The 22936-nt window shown below is 37.0% G+C and overlaps 1 protein-coding gene and 1 long non-coding RNA gene across 8 annotated transcripts in view; one reads left to right on the forward strand and one right to left on the reverse strand.

Annotated features, from left to right (window-relative positions):
- The window catches only part of LOC108036885 (uncharacterized), a 55359-nt gene extending 49451 nt beyond the window's left edge, over positions 1-5908 (forward strand). For 2 of the 6 annotated variants that reach the window (XR_007765006.1, XR_007765004.1), the window contains exons 2-5: positions 4194-4547; positions 4609-5029; positions 5089-5307; positions 5366-5833. This is a non-coding gene — a long non-coding RNA (uncharacterized LOC108036885). Of the gene's footprint in view, positions 1-3534; positions 4548-4608; positions 5030-5088; positions 5308-5365 lie in introns of those variants that run through there. The other 4 variants (XR_007765009.1, XR_007765005.1, XR_007765008.1 and 1 more) reach the window with 4 other exon arrangements.
- The window catches only part of LOC108036882 (catenin delta-2), an 84924-nt gene that overhangs the window by 34262 nt on the left and 27726 nt on the right, over positions 1-22936 (reverse strand). The window lies entirely within an intron of this gene.

Consider the following 22936-nt stretch of genomic DNA (forward strand, 5'->3'; position numbering starts at 1 on the left):
CGAAGATATCAAGATGGGCTTTGGAGATGGAAAACTATGATTTTGATATGTCACAGAGCGGGAAACAAAATGCAGCATGTGGATGCTCTCAGCGGGTACAATAATATTCTAATAGTGGAAGCCAACAGCTTTGAGGAAAATTTAGGATTTAAAAATTAAGAAGTTTAGAACGATTTAAGAGAAGGCAGAACTTAAATTATTTGAAATGAGAAATGGTGTAGTGTACAGAAAAGCAAATGACGATAGGATATTATTTTATGTGCCAGAAGAAATGGAAGATCAGGTACTATATAAATACCACAAGAAATAGGACATATAGGGAGAGATAAAATGATGGACATAATTTTAAAAACTTATTGGTTTCCAAATTTAAAAGAAAAGTGCGTCGCACGTGTAGAAAATTGTTAAATAAATCAACAAGCACTAGGGAGGCTATAACGGCATTACATTAGGGCCTATAGTAGGCCAAAATGCATAATTTCAGGGCGGGGTAGTCGTTTTACGTCTAAAGACTTTGAAGAATTCATGGAAGAATATAATGTAAAGCACATCAAGATAGCCACAGGCTCACCACAAGCCAATGGTCAAGTTAAAAGGATTAACAGGAGCCTTGGACCAATGATAGCGAAATTAGTTGATCAAAGTAAAGGTGTATACGGGGTCAATGTTATAGATAAAATAGAACATGCTCTAAATAATACGTTGCACAGAAGTATAAGACAACTTCCGAGTAAAATGCTGTTTGGAGTAGAACAAAAAGGAAACAAAGATAAGGAAAAAACTGATGCCCACCAAAAGCAAGTTCAAGATTATAATGAAAAGCTGTATAACAAAAGTCGAGTAAAGGCTAGAAGTCATTAAAAAAGGAGACTATGTACATTTTGACTCGACTGTTGGGACTGCTAGGAAACTGATTCCCAAACATAAAGGACCATATGTGATTGCAAAAGCGATGCACAATGACAGATTCTTATTAAAAGACGTCGAAGGTTTTCAAGTAGCACGTAGTCCTTATCTAGGTGTTTGGAGTGCGCAAAATTTAAGACATTGGATAAAAACTAAAAAAGCTAAAAAACAGAAATAAAAATGTAACAATAACGAAAAAATACCACTTAAGTATCTATATATATGTCTTGATCAGGTGATCAACCGATCAGGATGGCCGAATTATGTATATGTAAATATGACCCATCTAAATAAGTGTCATTAACTGTATTAACTCCGTTTATAAAAATGGCTCCTTCTTGAATTACATATACTCGTACATTTTTTTTTTTTTCTTTTTTTTTATTACATAAAGATTTTTCTCCATTTAGTAATCTGGTAAAGCAAGAATCTTCTGGGTTTAATGTGCGACAGTTAAATAATTTTGTCTTAAAATTAGACATTACATAAAACTTATTTTTACATTTTGCGACATGATTATTGAAATGGATCTTGAGATGTAAACTTCATAACGATCGATAATTATAGGGTATTTAATATATATAATAATAAGATCTTGGTGCAAAGCGATTTTAAATTCAGATATATCCAATAGATCAGTAATAATAACAGATTTTTGTTCATGGTAATAAATTTCCAGTATGTCATCACTGTTTCCAATTTTTGTGTTGAAAACATATATTTTTGCTAATGTAATTGTGTCCATTAAATTCATAAGATCGTAAGTCAGCAAACGAAGGCGGTATTTTCTGAGTGGAATTTCTTGATCTTTAAAGGCGGTATTAAAGTTGTCAGATATAGTTAATTGATCGTTATTGTTTTCTATCAAATCATAAATTTTATTTTGAACTGTTATGAAATCATCATGATCTGATGCTCCTGCTATCCATTTCCAGATTGTGCCTAATTCATTAATGCCTCTTTTTGAACTAGTGGGTATTATTTAAGAAATAAGAATTTTAATAATTTTTAAATCGTTGGTTATTTCCCATTGTGAATTCTGAACGTTATGACTGTTAAAAAAATTCTGTTTCAAAAGTAATAATATCTTTATAAAAACATAAATTAGTTATATGAAATAAATCCGCTTATGATTCATAAATGAGGACTTTCTTTCTTTCTCATTTCTTTGTGCAAAAGGTTTAAATTGGGATGAAGAACAACTTGGTTCGTTATCTATTATCAAGGTTTTGGCTAATGGGAATTGTTGCAGAATCTCTGAAGCTTTGTTTTCTATATTTAATTTACTTCGGATTTCTTTTACGACTAAAAATTTTGAATATGAATCTACGAGTGTTGAATATAAGATTTGCAAACTTTCACCTTCTCTATCCGGAATAGGTGCTTGACCGATAGGAATTTGCAATGGATGTCTGTTATATTTGTTTTGATTCCAGATTGTGCAATTCCTAACAAACTCCTTTAGTTTTTGATATAAGTTAGGCCAATTATAAAGCCGGTTAATTTGTTTATAATTTTCATCAAGCCCTCTGTGTGCTCGACAATGCTTTTCTGTTATTATAAGTGATCTGTCTTCAGCGTTTTCTACGTCTTAGACAAATATTCTAGTAAATAAAAATTTATTTATAAAATTATCCTTAAGTGGTTTTTAAATTATATAAAGGTCTTCTAAGCTACAATGAATTCCGATTGTTATATTAGGTGGAATGTATTCCTTTAAGAGAGTTATTCAAATTTCCTGAGTGTCATACTCTATTATGTGTCTAGTAATTCCGAACACGTTAATCGACTCATGTATTGTATACCTCCCGTTGCTAATAGCAATTGTTGCTTTAACTGGTTTAAGGGTTTTCGGGTTTCTTGTAAACAATTCTCAAAACTACTCTCTGCTAAATGCTGAGTGTTTTTATCTGAGACCGACTCGATACTTTAAGTTATTAATTTATATGGGGTAACGACATATCTCCGCGCGACATATCTCCGCACGGAGATATGACGTTTTAACGCGACTTGAAACGTCATATCTCCGCGCGGAGATATGCCGTTTTTTGTTCAGCGGAGATATGATATATAATATATAATATATACGTACATATACATGCATATACGTTTGTTATTTACATATGTAACTATATGTATTTGAACATACGTATGTATAATTATGTCAAAAAAATATATTTGTATACGCAGCAAAATAATATTCCCCATTGAGGGTTTTCGACGCTCAAATTGAACAGCAGAGACAGCGGCCTTAACAGAAATCTATTCAAATAACCAGCGCGCTATAACCACTTGGCTAGTTTTCAAGCTCGATTACCGATATACGTTCTGATTTCGCCTCTTGTTGTTCAGTATAGCCTATTTCCACTGCCACTCAGTTCTTTTACTTTCGAAACGACTTTTTTTCTTTTTTCCACTTATATGTATGAGTGGTAACGCGCCAGAATTGCAAAGTTCGTGGAATCCCATTTTTTGCTAGTACGTTAAGTACACTTTTAAAAAATTTGGGAAATTATATATATATGTATATATATATAAATATATATATATGCATTTGCAAAGCGAAGATCAGCGAGTATTTTTCGCATACGCCAATTCCGTTATTTCTATTATATTGAAAAAATTTCTATAACACTAAATAAACATGCATTTTTTAGTTTCATAGACATTTTTTTCAATGTATAATACTATAATAGAAATAACGGAATTAGCGTGTGCAACGAAAAATTTTCGTTGATCTTCGCTGGCAAATGCAATCAATCGATTCCGGGCTTTCACTAAGTGAGCGTTGTCGGTTTTATAACAGCAAGTAAAATGGATTTGGACAATATCAAATTTGAGTTTAAGGAAGGAAGCCGTGCAGGTTGCTCTCAATTATTATATACTCCAAGTAACCAACAAATTTACAAAAAAAATAAACAATTAAATCGTTCAAAGGATTACAGAGCACGGGTTTATTTAAGTGCAGATAGGGCTCGCGTCTTTTCCAATCCTGAAAAAATTAAGCATATTCATGGACCACAAGCCCATGAAATGGAAAAAATCGAAGTGCTGTCGCAAATAAAATTGAAGTGTCAAACCAATTCCGGCGACACCAAAAAAATATTTAATGATGTTCTCGCGAGGTAAGTACACATACATGCACGCATACATACAAGAATTAGTATGCATAAATGGTACATATGTATATTTATTCAAAAACATGACGGTGTGTGTGTGTGTATTATTCAGAAATTGATATACATAATTGAATTTAATATTTTTTGTTTCTATTTATAATCATTTAGAAAAACAAATGGAGAAGAGGAAATAGAAATAAGTTATGATACGGTGAAACGCACTCTACAGCGAAAAAGACAACCCTTTCTTCCAAAATCTCCAATTACTCCCGAGGACGTTCGCGATGCTTTCAATGATGAAAATATCATGAACCGTTTTGGCATGACAAAAGGAAATTTTCCGAAAGTTTTTTTTAAGAAATTATATGCATCAAGTTCATTTGCCTATTGTGTATTTGCGTCTGACAAGGTCATCACTTTGATGCAAGCCAATATTGAGGAGCAGAATAGGCATTTTTTAATGTTTGCCTTTTCGGGGACTTTAAGCAACTGCTTCCTATTTATGTTAAACACATGCAAAAGGTAATTATTTTATTGTTTGTTTAATTTTATTTTTTCTTTGACATTATTATTTATTTCTTAGATAACACCGTTCCTATTTGTTTTGATGACTCGAAAAACAGAGCTCTGTTACCAACACCTATTTACATATGTTGACTCGAATATTTGCTGTCTAAATGGTGCATCATTTATATCGGATTATGAGAAGGCGATGCGCAACGCTTTGAAAAATTTGCATCCAAACATGAATTTCTTTGCTTGCTGGTGCCATTTTACCCAAAAAAAATGCAATCAAAACTATTGGTTTGTTGAAAATGCTTTCGTGCCATAAACATGCGTATATGCAATAAACTTGCGTATATGCTTTTTATGAAATTTCTATATTTAGCTCTTTTACCGGAATGAAAGATTGTTGAAGCATATAGTCTTCTTGAAGCTCAAGCCTTAGATAAGAAGATGTTTTCTCCCTTTTTAAAATTTTTAAGAAGCAGTGGCTTAAGAAGGTAATTTTTTCATCATTTTAAATGTATGCTCTTATTCATTCATCTTTGAATTTTAATAGGAAGGACCTAAAAATATATCGGTATACAAACAATCCACAAGAACCACGGGCTCAGTTGAAGCATACAATTTAAATCTGGGCAATAAAATTCGAGCAAAGGGACACTTCTTCAAATTTGTGGAATGTATCATTGATGCGGAGTATGAAAAAAGTCGAGAATTCGCTCTTCTCTTTCAAAATGGTGGGATAGGTAATTCAATACAACGAAAACCTATACGTGTATGTATATACGAAATAAAATTAAAGCCATTAAAATATAATAAAAGTTTAATTTCAGGATCGCGCTCAAAAAATTATGGATGCAATGGATTTGTTTGACAAGGGAGAAATTGACAAACAGGACCTATTCGACAGTGTGCATATGGACTCCAATTTGTCGGGAATGTCATCTAAAATGAAGGCATCAACATCATCGCTTTCGTCAAGTGACTCAAAATCATTCAAATTAATCCCTGCAATGTATGTCTCATCGAACCAAAATTTTTATGGTTTTATTGCGCCCATGTAATCATAATCATATCATAATATTTGTGCAGCATGTTGGGATCAAATTCTGGCTCATAATCAAGAACAGAACGATGATCCTAACGATCCTGACATTGGTGAATCAAAATGTCCAACGTGTCAACAAGTTGTCAAAGAAGCTATCCGTAATGCTTATATATATAATTAAAAAATTAAAATAATAAACTAAGTTTCATGCACATTAAATAAATGTATAAATATGGGCAATTCTCTGACAGAATTTGTGCTACCGTCTTTACAGTGAAAAAAACATAAACTAAACCAACTTGAAAATAAGTGAGTGATTCTTACTAATCTAGAGCTATGAGAATACCCCTTCCCTTTTTTTCAAAATGTGTGTAGTTTATGTTTTTTTTCACTGTAATGACGTTCACACAAATTCGGTCAGAGAATTTTTCATATGTTTAATATATAGGTTGAACTGATTTATGTAAAAATTAATAAAACTAATACATATACTTAATAAAGACTTGTGGGAAACTGCGTTTTTTAAGGGATTGACATTATGGTTAAATTATTAAGATTTTCTATTCAACTTTCTGTATGAAATTAATTTAAAAAAAACATTAAATTTATTCTATTTGAAGATGAGTTGCTTATAAATCGGCGGAGATGTATTTTTTCATAGCGACATAACTCCGCGCGGAGATATGTCGTCTTGAAATGTCATATCTCCGCGCGGAAATATTTCGCTTTTTGTTCAGCGGAGATATGTCGTTTTAAAAGCGACATAACTCCGCACGGAGATATGACGTTTTGAAAACGACATAGCTCTCGAATATTTTATTGGATACTTTACGATTGTGGAAATTTTTTCGGGATCAGTTTTGATCACATTGTGAGAAACAACGTAACCGAGAAAGTTTGTTTCCAATTTGAAGAACTTTGATTTTTCAATCGAAATTTTCATGTTTGCGTCCAGCCAAATTTTAATTATAACAATCAAATCTTTATAATGCAGTTCAATTGTTTTTGAGAAAATAATAATGTCATCCATATAGACATGACACGTTTTTCCAACTTGTTCTCTAAAAATATCATCCATTGCTCTTTGGAATATTCTAGGGGCGTTTGTCAACCCAAATGACATTCTCAGGAATTCGTATATTCCATTATTTATTGAGAATGAGGTTTTTGAATGTCTGTTTCATTAATGAAAATTTCGTGGAATCCTGATTGCAAATTAATTGTGGAAAAGTATTTAGCCTTCCCGAGGTTTGACAAAATTACGGAAGGATCCTGCATTGGATACCTATCCGGTATGGTGTTTTCGTTAAGTTTCTGATAATCTATTACTAGTCTAAGTTTGGGAGATCCATCTTCGTTAAAACCCTTTTTTGGTACGACAATACTGGAAAATTATAAGGGATATTGATTGGCCTCACAATTTCTTCTTTAAGCATTCTGGCGACTTCAGAATTTACAAAATCTGAGGCTGATAGAGCATAAGGGTATTGCTTACTATAAATAGCCCTATCATTTTCGGTATTTATTTCACCGCGTATGTCAGTCCTAAAAGGAATCTGCATATATTTTTTGGAATGTTCTTTTTTAATAAGATTTAATATTTTGTCCTCCAAATATTTTCTTTGATATGAGGATGAATTCTGTATATTGTTAGTTTTTTGGTTGTCGGATACTTCTACGACGGCGCGTTCAGGATTTTTGTATCCCAAACTTTTATTTTTGTCGGATATTCCGTCGACTGCGCGTTCAGGATTTTTATATCCCAAACTTTTATTTTTGTTGGATAATTCAACGACGGCGTGTTCAGGATATATGTTTCCCAAACAAGAGTCCCTCTTCAGATTCGGATCTGATTTGAGACTTTTGATCAAATTATTTTTTTTATTATAAATTCTTTTAACGGAAAAATAGTTTTCTTTTGTCAAAGAATGTTGGTTTAAAATATTACCGTTATCGTAATTTAATTTTTCCTCCTTTCCATTATACTTTATTAACTCTTTTGCTGTATTAATTACAGCTCCGATTTTTTTCAATAGGTTGTAGCCAACAAGTAAATCTGAGTCTAGCCCATCTATTTCATAAAAAGTATTCCGCGTATCGAAAATAGTTAACTTAATTATTGAATTTCCATTCACTGTGGATATTTTTTTATATATTGGTAGTGAATTTTTGTTCTTATAAATTCCTGTTTTAATATAACAAGAAGTTGCCCCTGTATCAACTATTATCTTTAATTTTTTATTTATTTGTCTTATCGTACGGTAGGTCTTATTACGTACGGTAGGCCTACTCCTGAGTTTGCCCTAAAAAATGGTCCCCTTCAATATTGTTCAACCTTATAGTCTTGTTAGCCAGTTGGTTAACAGTTCCTGTTTGTACTCTTTTATTTTGAGGTTGCTCCTGTTGAGCGTTTTGTGTTTCGATTCTTTTAGTTTAGTTCCATTTATTTTGATAATTATTATATCCCTGATTATTACTGTTATGGTGTCTATTTGGCATCTGAATTGATTTATCAACATCCATTGGCTCTGGCTTAATTTGTTGTTGTCTAAAAGAGTTCCACTGATTTTGTTGGTCATTATTAAATCTATCCTGATTCCAGGTATTGTTTCTATTTTGATTAAAATTGTTACAATTATTTCTGTTTTGATTATTTGATTGATTAAACCTTAAGTTATTAGTATAGTTTTGATTATTATTATTATTGTTATATTGTCTTGGTTTGTTATTTGAGTTTTGTTGCTTATATAAGTTTGACTCATTAGTCTTGCGTTGTGATGATATAAAATTTTTTGCGAATTGGGCCCTCAAATTGTTGCTATCAAGTTCTTGTACTAATACCATGCGTTCGGTAAATCGGGTGGATTCATTGAAAATATTACATCTGAGATATGGCCGTTAAGGCCAGTTATGAACACTCGTAGGGCTGTCTTTCTATGTTTTTCATTAAGTTCAGATGTAATTGGCTTATTCCTCCCATGTGTCATAATGGTTTTGTTAATCAAGAGAGTAAATTTTTTATTTACCAAATTATAAAATTCCATAGCCGATAATTTCCCCTGACTTAATACACTTAAGTCCTGTTCTAAAATATGTTTAGGTTGCTTGTCACAAAAAACAAAATCTAGTCTTGCCATTATAGCGTAAAAATTCAATACGGTTCTATTATGAGTTAAGGCATCATTGGCAATGCTTGTAATTTTGTTTCGAAGAATAGATAATGCCGAAAAGTATTTTTCACTTCCCCTTTTGTATTGTCCCATTGCTATTTCCGCCGATTCTCTCCAGCTAACATAACTATCATCTCCGCCTTTATATTCTCGAACCGACTTAATGATTTCATAAAAAGTATTTCACCTTACGTTTGGATGGAGGATGGCTCTCAGCTCTTCCTTCAATTTATTTCCGTGTCGCGAGGGATGGCCCTCAGCTCTTCCTTTAATTTATTTCTCGGCTCTTCCTTGTTTTGTTGAATTTGTATTCGATTTTTAATCAATTTTTTATTTATCCGTTTGATTTTATAATATATCTGTTTTTTTTCTTTATTTTTGTTTAATATTTCTTTTTGAAAGTAATAGTTTTTTTTGAGAAGTGTGTTGTTTTGTTACGGTCACTAATTAAAGGATTGTTGCAAACAAAGGGCGATTTTTACATTTATTGTATTCCTCCTTTAGCTATTTTCACGATGTAAAAACTTTTTTTTATGTCATCAGTTGGGTTTTTGAGCGGGGCGAATTCCCTTTTTGTTTTCGAAAACAGTTTTGTTTTTGAAACTTATTTCAGGAATTTTTTTCAAAGCAGCGCCCCACGTTGGGCGCCAATTAAATTCTTGCTTATTGAATTAAAAAAAATATAGTTAACTAGTTTACACAATTTTTATTAGTACCGAACTTAATTTTCACTGCTCGCGATATTCAAGTTGTCGACCGATCAATTCGGATTCAAAAACGTACAGCCTGACTTTGGTTCAATAATCCATAATCAAACCTCGGCTTAAGAGATTTATCTCAAAAATCTGATTAAGAGAATCATCCAAGAGAGTCGAAAAATAGAATGATAAAAATTGTCAATTAAATTTGAAATTGCAATTTTGCAGAACTGAAATTCTGCCGGAAAACGATGTTTACGTTAGCGGACTTGGGGCTCCCTTTTTGGGGCTTACAATATCGGGTTGGATGTTTTCAGAATCCGTTTTAAGCGGAGAGTGTGAAACTGATCTGGGTGGAAATCGATTGGAGGCTTTGTTTAAAGAATGTTAAAAAGCTCTTGGCTCAATGTTGTTTATAAATTGGGCAAGGGCCTCTAAGTATAAGTATTTTGACAAAACAAAAGTTAAGTATACTCGAAACTTAAACTTGTCTCGTTTGACTTTTGGCATCGATGGAAAGGTAATTTAAATGCCGTTTGAATTATACAATTATTTTCTTAACTCATTCAATATTTATTAAAAAATACGAATTTTTTTAAAAAAATACTTTTTTTAATTTTTTTTGCTCGAAATCGAAATCGGATGACTATATCATATAGCTGCCATAGGAGCGATCGGAAAATTGGTAAAATGAAACAATTTATAGCCTCGGTGTTTTTTGACATATAAACTCCTTCTCTTGAAAATAGCATTTTTTAATTAGTTTTGAATTTAATTTTATCAAAATCGGACGACTATATTCAATAGCTGCAGGAAAATCAGAGCGCGCACGGGACGCTGCAGCTCGCGCAATTGTCGTGTCCTATTCCGAGGGGCGACGACGATCATGCTGGTGACGATCATGCTGATCATGCCACCTGGAGATCGGCCGAGGAAAATAGAGGACCCGAGCGTGCACGGGACGCTGCAGCGCACGCAAGCACCAGGTCGAATCCGGAAGAGCGACGACGACAACAGGTGCAAAATACTGTTAACCACGCTACCTGGAGATCGATCGAGGAATATCGAGGACACGAGACCCTTGCTGCACGTGCAACTGTCAGGTCGGATTCCGTGGAGCGACAACGAGAGCAGTCGCGAAATACCGCAGCGCACTCAGTCGACAGGATCGAGGACCCAAGAGTTCGCGGGACGCAGCTGCCTATAGGATCATTAGGTACAACCCCATCGCCAGGACACGGCAGCAAAGGACTAACACAGTGGATCATCGGGGCACAAGACTTCAGCGAAGACTTCGGGAACAACAAATTCAGGAAATGGCTGACGACCGACTACTCACAGATAGGTCGAGTTCACAAAATCGACAGGCTGAATCTTCAAGGCAGTCACAACGCATCATTACTGCAAGAGCTCAACTTTCGTAGGACGAACGAGAAGATCAACGGGAACGCCAGCGACGGAGTAAACAAGCTACGGCGAGGAAACAATATCTTCAAAGCGTTAAGGACGGACCAACTAAATTTTGTACGTGCTATGGAGGAACGTGGTTTCCATATCAGGTTAGTGGTTTGAACATACGTACTATTTCTTCTAAATAACTCAACCTTAGTGTAAGCAATGCTTTTTATTTAAGTAGAATGTTTCCGAGTCTGTCCGGCAAATATCAATTTTGCAGTAGGATACCATACTTGTAATGGCTTCGACTTTCCAGAGATACCTGAATGTCCCAAACACTTGACATGTCTTTAGAAGCACCTTATCTCTCCTCGAATCCCCTTCATGCGCAATTCATCCCTTGGATAAGAAAGGCAATACGGAATAAGAGGCACTGTAGTCAATGTTCCAGTTTCAGTAAGCGTACTCCTGCGCACCTTTGATTCGACCCATGTAATTCAGGTTCACTTAAAAGGAAAGTTCGAATATTCCTATAATTTCATGACAGAAGCTATTCGACCCGCTCGGATACTTTGGCGAAACTTGGTTAACAGAAAGCACCACATTTCCTTTCCCGGTGATTGACTCAATCAAATGGCAGCCGAAGAAAAGATACCTTTCACCGCAGATGAATCTGACCGAGAAGTTGTACAAGAGCTTCTTCGGCAATCTCAATCTCAATCAAATGACCAGCAAGAAGGTGATTTAAATCCCGGAGGTCACGAAACCCCATTAGAAAACGAAGATATTGGTCTTCAGCGTATTGCTATGGCTCCCGGAGGAGGCCGCATTCCAACAAAATTAACCCTTGACAACGACGCAAAATAACTTTCCTTCCCAACTATATCTTGCGGCGGAATATCTAAAGGAAATTAGACCTCTCCAAAAATAGCAAGATCGCAAATTCGCTTTTACGACCGTCGTTGCGGAGTAGTTCCTAAAGTCCTTTATATGTACAAATTTTATGAAATGCAACGAATTCAAAATTCGATTTCCATTACCCTCCGGAATATATCAGGTGAAGTAAGTGCTGCAAATGTGAGGGATAATTCATTTGTTGACAGTCTCGTACAACATGACGATGGATTTCACATTTTAAAAGACCTCCGATCAGCTCCAGCCCACTGGGAGGCAAAAAAAAGAAAGTTATAGCTATGAATAGACAATTTGGGTTGCCTACATTCTTTTCTCCTCTGCTGCTGAATCTTACTGGAACGAACTCTTATTTATTCTATCTTTTTTATTGGATAGCAAAAAGCTAGATTAATCAGATCTGACCCAGTAACGTGCTCCCAGTACTTCGATTACAGGTACCAACAATTAATGAAATTATTTAAAAGCTCCGAGATATTTGGTGAGTTAAGACTCGTTCATTATTATTGGAAGACCGAATTCCAGCACAGAGGATCGCGGCACTCTCATGGCATGTACTGGTTTTCTGGTGCCCCAAAGCTAGATGGACCCGATAACGCCGAAGAGGTCGCCAGCTTTATTGATAGTTGCATTAGTACGAGCGGGAACAATCCTGAGTTGCAAGAAATAATTCAATATCAGCGCCATAAGCACAGAGCTTCATGTTTAAGGGAACTGCAAGGACAACGATTCTGCTGTTTTAATATGCCATACCCACCAATGCCTGAAACTTTGGTTTTGTAACAATTTGAAGAATACGAAGCCAACGTTGAGGAATATAAGGACATATTTAAAAAATGTTAAAGAGCTATTAATATCTAGTTTCGAAGAACAATCTGCCATATTTAATAATTTTGAATATTTTCTCAGCCGTCTTGAAATTTTATATGAAGAGTACAAATTCGCCTTTGGTCTAGCTTAAAAAAGCTTCAAGTATTTCTTCGACGTCAGTTTTTTAATATATGTTAATGCTTATAATGTAAATATTTTAAGCTTGTATAGAGCAAACATGGATATTCAATTTATCCTAGATGCTTACGCCTGTTGCAGTTATATAATTAACTACATAAATAAATCCAACCGTGGCGTGTCGCAACTGCTTCGAATAGCAATGAAAGAAATAAGCCATGGAAATGTATCCGTCAAAAGAAAATTGCAGCACTTAGGGAGCAAGTTTATTAACGCTACAGAAATATTTGTCAAAGAAACTGCATACAACATTTTAGGTTTACACATGTCAAGCTAGTGAAGGGAATGTTTTTATTAACACTTTCCATCCACTTTCCACGTAATGCATAAAAGGGTCCGAATAGTCTAATCTAACCGGGAATTAGAACAGCTTCCCGAAAACTCAACAGATATTTTTGAGCTAAATTTACTTGATCAATACGTGCAAAGACAACTGGAGTCGTTATGTCTTCCGGAATTTGCGGCTTGGTTCTCTCCAAGATAAATGTACGATCAGAACAGTCAAACGAAGAATATGATGAACCAAACGACTTTGATGCAGATGAAGAAAATATCGTTGCTGCTCAAAATTACCAAATACTGGATGGGACAGGTAGTGTAAAAAGACGTAATCATGCCCTAATTCTTAGGTGGGTTCGCTTCAGTTTAAACTCTTCTCCACCAGATTATTTTAGAGTGCACGTAATGCTCTTTTTCCCGTGAAGAAGTGAAGAGACAGAACTCATTTCGAACGACAATGAAAGCACATTTAGAAACAATTTTGAAATTATTAAGCGAAATAAAGAGCAGTATGATGTGTTTGACGACATGAAGCTAGAGAGTTCTTTAAGATCTGTATAATGTGGATAGACAAGAAAATGGCCTCCTTCCCGAAGTGCCAGCTTCTCAATACCTTGGCGAAGAGGACAACAGGGCTTTGGCAGTACCCAACGTCGGACAAAACGTTAATGTACTCCAAGATTAAAATTATCCAGAAGATGGCGAGTTTCCTCTTATAAGACTTCCTGCGATGATGGCTGGCGATAACCTTGTTCACTTACCCGGTCTCTCAACTTTAAGCAGCGCCAGGATTACGCTCACGTAATGCATAATGTGGGAGCCAAGAAAACTTTTTATGAATATGTTGTTGGAGGGGCCGGAGTGGAGGAAAAAGCAGATTGATTTCTACAATATTTCAGTCTATAACTTGGCGAGCGAATAAACTTCCTGGGGCAACAGATACCGCAAAGGTATTACTTTGTGCTCCTACTGGAAAAGCAACTTTTGGGATTTGGGATTTGGGGGACTAACGCTTCATTTAGTTTTCTCCCTTCCTGTTAATCAAACATCTGGTCCTTTAAGGCCCCTAAGCAATGCCACTTTAAATTCAATGCGTTGAAAGTTGATTGATATCCAATTAATTATTGTAGATGAGATCTCGATGGTCGGATCCAAAATGCTTGCATACATAGATCAAAGACTTGTTCAAATTTTTAGAAGTCAAAATGTAAGTTTTGGGAACATGTCTATAATAGTTTTTGGAGATATGGAAGAGCTTAGCCCAGTTGGAGATCCTTGGATATTCGCAAAAAATGCATCTAATCCCTATAATATTCTGACAGAAGTTTACCTTTGGAATACCTTTAAGTTTTTCGAGCTAACGGAAACAATGCGACAACGTGAGGACCACGGTGTTGTTTTGGCTATAAATAATATGTCTGAAGCCAACATGATAGATGCAGATATTGAGCTTTTCAGGACAAGAGTTCTTCCAGTAGCCGATGTTCCTAAAGACACAATTTACTTATTCTTTTTTAAGCAAAAGTAAATCATTACAACTCCTTAAATCTTTCCCAAATTAGAACTCAAGAATTTGTGTCAATTGCAATGGCTGCAGTTAAATCACCTAATACAAGGTGAGTTCCAAAGTAATCAGGTCTTTTTATAATATTACCCTCTAGTGGCGCCATCCATATGTCAAATGGTGCGTTAGAATCTGCTATCCTTCATCGACTTTCAGTAAAAATTTCGTGACATTTCATCTATGGGAAGTGAGGTTATTGCGTTTTATGTTTTGTCAGTATGTTTTTGTCATCGGTGCGTAAATGAGCTTCGAACAAAGAGCCAACATTAAATTTTGTTTTAAAATTGGTAAAACTTTTACCGAAATGTTTTAATTGATGAAACAACTTTATGGCGGTGATTGCCTATCCCGTAGCAGAGTGCACGAGTGGCTTCAACTTCGCCGTGAGGACATAAATGACGATGAACATGTGGGCCAACCAAAATCTGTGATCACCGAAAATTTTATCGAAACTGTGCGTGAATTCATAAAAAATCAGCCGAAATCATCATTGAAATTCGTGGAAAAAGAATTAAACATCTCCAAAACATCGATTTATCGCATTTTGACCGAACATTTGGGCTTAAAAAAGGTGTGTTCACGGTTTGTTGTGCACAAATTGACTGACGTCACAAAATTTGCTTAGAATTCAACATTCGAAGGACATCAATAAAGAGGCAAAAAAAGTTTATGCGATATTGTACCTTGCAGTTTTGAAGCGTTTGGTGCGCCGTATTTGACGTGTTCGGCCCGAATATCGCGAAGATGAAAGCTGGCGTTTGTCGCACGATAATGAGCCGTCTCATCGATCGTCGCTTGTGTCCGACTATTTGACCAAAAATCACATTTTAACCAGCAACCACTCGGCGTATTCACCTGATATGGCACTGTGCGACTTCTACCTTTCCGGAAAAATGCATTTGCTGATGAAAGAAAGCGTTATGCAGACGTGCATTTTGGACCGTGCAAAACTCTGTATTAAAGCAGAAGGAGACTATTTTAAATTGATTTTTTTGTCTTTTTTTAAGTTATGTTTATTTTGGAACTCGCCTTGTGTGTCTGAATGGAGTCGAGAAGCCCCTCTTAAACATGCCCAAAACATGAAGACCTCTGAAACTCAGGGTCTACCATATATTTTACACCTGAGGAAAACTGCAAAATATATGGTTTCCGTCAATAGTGACACAAATGATGGACTTGTAAATGGGGTCAGGTTAATGAATGCGAATTGCCAACTGCATGGTTAACGGCTCATTATTAGTTATCGTACTGTGGATTAAGTTTGCACATGCCACTCTGGGTACTATAGCTAGGTCAAAAGTTCGCGGAAATGATCACCCAGACTGGACTCAAATTTAAAAAACAGCCCGAGTATTATTATTAAACTCGGGACATTCTTCTATCGATCGAAAATAATTTCCAGTTATTCCTGCTGAGGCCATTACCATCCATAAGAGCCAAGGAGCAACCTACAACAAAGTCGCAGTGCATCTTAAAAGAGCCATTAAGCGAGCTTCGTTGTTCTAGGTTGCAGCAGAGCAACTACCGTATCGAGTTTTTTCCTTTTAGACGACTTTGTCCCTCCAACTAGATTTGCAGCTCCAAGTGTCCAAGTAAAACTTGCAAGTTTAAGAGGGTAAAAGGCTTTGACTACGCAATATGAATTTTTGTCAATGAAATTGATATCTCTTTATATTACCACAACGTGGAATCTCTTCGCACGCATCGCAAAGATATTGCCAAAGATATATCTTCTTCCAAAAGAAGAGTACCCTTTAAGGGATTTCGACATTTTAAGAAGAATTGATAGCTATCGTTTGAATGGATTTGGGCAGAACGGAATACTTATTTATGCTAAGCAACACATTTCGCAAAATGTAGTATGTATTTATGTTTGAGACAAAGAAGTCCACAAAACCAAGGGGGACGTATCAATCTATTGCATATAAATATCTTGACACGTCATTTATAATTGTTTATAGAAGTCCCGGACTTCCTATTGCACGATTTCAAAATGAAATTAAAAATGAAGTGGAAAAAGTTCGTGGAATGGATAGTTCTAAGATACTTTACATTACTTATGAGACCCGTTATAGCCACCACGATAGAATTGTTTTTTAATACAGCTTGTAGTAGGTAGTACAATTAAATATATAAGTTGTAAAAATTGTAATTAATTGTAATTGATTACAAAAAAATAAATAACTGTATATGGTTTTTTTAATTAATTTAATTTTATCTCTCTACGTAGTTTTGACCTTGACGTAGTGTAGGGTCTGAGTACGTGAACAATCCTTAAAAATGTAATATGGTGTTACTAATATTGATTATTTCCTATAACTGCGAGGGTTTTGGCCGAAGCTAACTTCCTTTCTTGTTTTTCTAATATTTTTTGAAATTCTTAAAGGTTAGTAATTGCCTAATTTACCTTTAATATTAAACTGTTCTACACAAGCCGATGCTTGAAAATTACTAACCTTTGTTATGCTTTGTACTAAAATCATATGGCAGAAATTTTAATTATGTAGAGCGACACATTGTAAATCTGCCATGTGAAAAAATAACTATAGCCAATATTTCCTTTCATTCCTGAATAATAGTATAAAGTAAAAGAAATTCACAATAACAATTCGCCAAATACTTGGCATAAAAATAGAATTTTGGAAAACATTCCCAAGATAGCGTTTGTAGACACAAAAGAAAGACTTTTTTTACATATTTATGTTAGAGTACTCCGATTTTTACTAAATTGAATTCGAATTTCTTAAAAATATAAAAAATATATATTCCCAATATTATAAGATAATATGTCAAAAACCTCAAAGCTATAATTTGTTTCATATTATTTTTCCACCAATCTTCCGATCGTTCCTATGGCAGCTATATGATATAGTTGTCCGATTTTGATCAAATTTAATTAGAAATTTAGAATGAAAAATTGTTATTTCCAAGAGTAGGAGGTTATATGTTAAAAAAACACCAAAGCTATAATTTTTTTTTAAATTTTTATGCCGATGGTTCCTATGGAAGCTATAAGATATAGTTGTCCGATCCGGCTGGTTCAACTTATATACTACCTGCAATATAAAGACATTTGGGAAATTTTAAGCCCGAAAGCTATAAAACTAAGAGACTAGTTTGCGTAGAAACGGAGAGACAGACGGACGGACATAGCTAGATCAACTCGTCTAGTGACGCTGATTAAGAATATATATACTTTATGTGGTCGGAAACGTTTCATCACTTCGTTGCAAACTTCTGAGTGAAATCATTATACCCTCTGCAAGGGTATAAAAATTACAAGACACTATTATTGGTGAAACATCTGATGTAGTCAAAGCAAAAATTGCAAAAGCTACTCAATAAGAAAAACAGCTGAAAAATTCACAACTGAAGTTTACAACTTACGAAAGCTACTTGAAGCTTTGTATATTGATGAAGGATTACCCGCTGAACATGCAGACAAATTCAGCACCAAGGAGGCTATAAACACAATGGTCAAAAATTGTGAGCAATGCCGACTCAAAACAATCCTTGAGGCAGGCAACTTCTCATCAATGAATGAGGCTGTCACCAACTACATACATTGTAGGACTGAAATGAAGCCAACGCAGTTCTTTTTTAAGAAGAGGACAGGCCTATAGACGTAAAAACAACCGTGATAGAGGTAGATGAAATGGTAGTGGTAACTACCAAAACTATGGAGATGGCCACAAGGGGACAGAGACAATACTACTACAACCTGCGTCGATGAGAGTGGAGACCGGACTCACGTCCTCTCAAAGGCGTCCGAAGCGCCTAACGCCAAGTTAGCCCAATGTATGACTGCCCCTTCAAGATATTAAGGTTCATTTCACCAAACATCGGCAGAGTCCAGCTCCAGGGAGCACGTAAAAGTCGCAACGCGAACATAGGCGATTTAAAACCCTTGCAAGGAAACAATGGCGGCGACGACACAGAAGCAGACGCCGAGAGAGGTGCGAATCCCGACCCAGTCTTTCCTCTTTCCCGGATCACCGTCATAACGACGCAATAAGACTGAGAAGATCTAGCGTAGCGGAATACCCTTCCACCTTGCCACAACAGGGAGATTCAGAGGGACTTGAGCCTGGTCCGACAGCGCCAACGCCCAACCTCAGCCCCTACGACGACGCCCACCAGAGGACCCCGAGGCTAGGGGAACCTCATATGGAGACAGGAACCGCCAACCCGATGGTGGTCACCACCGAACGCCTGGCCCGAATGCAAGAGCTGTAGTCCGCGGCCACGTCAGACTGTCCTCCTATGTGGGCCGTTAGCAGTTGGGTAAACGCAGTAGGCCTACCCGCCTTCGACCCAGAAAGGCTGGAGGACAGCCTACGCCATATCCGAATCCTCGCACTCGTTCCCAAATTTCTCTTCGGCAGCCCAACAAGGGGTTCGAACAAATCGGGAAGCTCTGTGGAGATGAACGTCCGAGTGGGTGGTGCACAACCCTCGGCCCAACGACTCGCCGAAGGCCTGGGCCAACATGCTCCCGTACCTAGCAGCTCCAGCAGCTCTGACGACTCGGCCATAATCGCCAATCCCCTGGCGCCTGAAGACAGCAGTTCCAACGAGCCTGCGATGGTCGACGATCTACAGGAGACAGGGGACAACCGATCTCGCAGCACCAGCAGCTCCGGCCTATCAAATGGCGCTCATGAGCTGAAGGACGACCCACAAGAGCCCGAGGACCGCAGCCCGAGCAGATCCCACGGCTCCGACAGCCATGACAACTCCCAGGTCGGACCTTACCAGTAAAAGAAGCCTGGCGCCAACGGCAATGGCCCAGACGAAAACCTCTCGACATTGGACCTGTTCACAGGCAACTCCGGCCTATCAAATGGCGCTCATGAGTCGCAGGACGACCCACAGGAGCCCGAGGACCGCAGCTCCCACGGCTCCGACAGCCATGACAACTCCCAGGTCGGACCTCACCTGTGAAAGAAGCCTGGCGCCAACGGCAATGGCCCAGACGAAAACCTCTCGACATTAGACCTGTTCACAGGCAACCGACCCACGACCAAAAACCCAGCGAAACCTTGAAGGCCGCGATCCCGACCAGTGGCAAGCCAGACCCACAAACGGAACCAAAGCATTCCGAGCCGGCACCCGCCAAAGAAATGTCCCTAGGCAACGAAGTCCCGGTAGCCCCATCGCGGCTACAACGGATCGTGAAAGCCCCCTCGGAGAGCCAAGTTTTCCAGTCCACGTTCGACTCGACAGGACCCGACGGAATAGAGACCGAGCAAGCCCTTTCCGTGGACCTCGATCTCGGCCACAGCAAGGAAGAATCGAGGGAACTCATGAAGCTCCTCGACGACACACCACTGCTGCACACCTTCCAGGACGAGAATCCATGGCAAGAGGCCCCTCCGGCATGGAAGGTCAACACCCCAGGCCTCAGACAAATCGGCCGACGGCACGCATCGCTAGACGCATACGCGGGGCCAAGTTCCAGATCAGCATTGCCCCTAACCACGTCGCTGTGTGACGTCGGGTGAAGAGTCGTAAAACGGCTCTTACAAGACCCATATGAAAAATATTTGTAGCCTTGTAAAATATATATTTGTTGCCATGTAAGACACATATTTGTAGGCACGTAGGATAATGTAAATGTTAGCCCTATAAACCCCAGCAGCGAAGGCCAAAGTATTTATAAGAAGTTTAAAGCCCACCCTCGCTAACACAGGCCAAACAAAAGAGAACGCAGCGCCGAAGCCTGGAAATTAACACCTGCATTCCACTGGCTCTACTGCGGCCAACGTCACCCGAACGCCCGAATGCAGGCCATAGCATCGAACGCCCGAGAGAGAAACATGCCATCAGGCGCAACTGAGCGGCTCGAGAGAAACCGATCACAGCCGCATGAGAGTAAAGCTCTACCAGCGCCAAATGCTGCCGACGCCGACATCGATTGCAGGAAGGCATTAACTTTGGGAGTGCAGCGAACTTCCCGAAGGACAAACTAGGAACTATATGGAAGGACGACGGATATACGCATCAGGAGCATCAGGAGGAGCACGTAACCCAAACCAGGAAACGGGACCCGGGGGGAAAAACGTGTTTGGCACAGCGAGGGCCCAGCATAGACCAACCCAAGGGAACAGGTGACAGCGAAGGGCATAAACAGGGTACATCACGAGCAATTGAACCTGTCGTTGATATCGCCTTCGGAGTGTTGGTCGGGGGTTTTATCTCGCCTTACTCCGAATATAAATATTTTTGTGAGTGATCCTGGGAAACTGAGTCCTAGCCCAGCCTAGAAACATCCTTACAAGACACATTTATATTCCAATAACATATACTTCTGGTAACAATACAATTCTCCTACCAGCCAGATCTTAAGTAGTACGAAAAATCAAAATAATGTCCGATGCTGATACTATATCAATACAAAATCAGGAGATTCATCCTGGTATTTACATTATCAATATAATCACATCAAATCAGAATACATTTGTTTGATTACTTAACACAACTAGTACTGATCAATTGATAAGTATAACTTATTTAAAATGTGAACCAATTTCCGATTATAATATAGTTCAAAACACTTCAAGTAATAGAGCACAAAACATCATAGAAGAAAACATTCGAACAACAATTAACGGAAGATATACTGACGTATTTGGTCTTGAAGCCGAATTAATAACAACAAATAAGTTTTATAAGCAAAAAGTGAGATTAAAGGACGATGAACCAATTTATATAAAAACAAGTAAGAAAATTAATTAAAGACGATATACCATCTGTATCAGAATACAACAGGCCACTTCTACTTGTCCCAAAGAAAACACTCCAGGGTTTAACCGAAAAGAAATGACGACTAGTAGTTGACTATCGTTAAATCAACAAAAAACTTCTGTCTGATAAATTTCCAATCCCAAAAATTGTTGACACTTTGCACCAACTTTCTCATGCCTTGATTTGGTGTCAGGTTTCCATAAAATTGAACTAGAAGAAAATTCAAGAAACGTAACGTCGTTTTCAACGAGCAATGGCTCATATCGCTTCATGCGATTACCTTTTCGTTTAAAATTAGCCCCAAATTCATTTCAGAGCATGATGATTATTGCATTTTCTGGACTTTAAGCTTCTCAAGCAATTCTTTATATGAATGATTTAATAGACATTGTTTGTTCCGAAAGACATGTGCTTAAAAACTTAAAAAACATCCTCGAAACATGCAGAAAATACAATTTAAAACTACATCTACATAAATGTTAATTTTTTATGCATGAATGCACAAAATGCACAAACAAAGGAATATTATCGGACGACAGTCGCACATGAAACAGATAGCGCTAGACGGTTAATAGCGTTTTGCAATTATTATAGACGTTTCAATACAAATTTCGCCGACTATTCACGGTACATAACTAGATTATATAAAAAGAATGTTCAATTTAAATAGTCTTCGGAATGCCAAAATTCATTACAATATTTAAAAGATAAACTTATAGCACCAACTTTATTATAATATCATGCTTTCCTTAAAGAATTTTGTATAATAACGGATGCAAGTAAACAAGCATGTTGAGCGGTATTAACTCAAAACCATAACGGACTCCAACTCCCTAGAGCATCACGTTCATTTACAAATGCTGAAAGCAATAAAAGCACTACAGAACAGGAACTAGCAGTAATTCATTGGGCAATTGAACATTTTCGACCATATATTTATGGCAAACAGTTAAAACTGATCACAAACCACTAACATACTTATTTTTAATGGTCAATCCTAGTTCAAAACTAATATGATTTCACAGTCGAGTATCTAAAGGGAAAAGATACCTTCGTGGCAGACGTCCTCTCTAGAATAACAGTTAGAGATTTTCAAAATATTACGGCAAATATATGACAAGTCACTACAAGACAAAAAAGTAGACATAATTTCTGCGCAGGAAAGTTGAATTGCCTAGGCAATCTAAAATAAAAGCTTCTAAACACATATTTGAAGTCATTAACAATGACTAAGTACGTAAAGTAGTGACCTTGCATGTTAATAATATTTTATGTTTTTTAAAACATGGAACAAAAATTACAGAAAGATATGATGTTGGAGATTTGTATACTAATGGAACCATTGACTTAGCTCGGTTTTTCCAAAGACTTGAACTGCAGGCTGGTAAAAAAAAAATACCTTACTTAAAGTGGAACCATGGGTTAATATCTTTAAAAATATTTCAATAGATAAATTTAAAAAAATGGACAACAAAACAAAATATGACCCTAATAACAAGAAAGGAAGTTACCCTTGGCAAGTCGAATTCTGTATACCCTTGTAGTTATAAGAAATAATCAAAGTTAGTAACAGCATGTGAAAT

Source organism: Drosophila biarmipes, unplaced genomic scaffold (assembly GCF_025231255.1).
Source record: "Drosophila biarmipes strain raj3 unplaced genomic scaffold, RU_DBia_V1.1 ptg000007l, whole genome shotgun sequence".
Taxonomy (NCBI): domain Eukaryota; kingdom Metazoa; phylum Arthropoda; class Insecta; order Diptera; family Drosophilidae; genus Drosophila; species Drosophila biarmipes.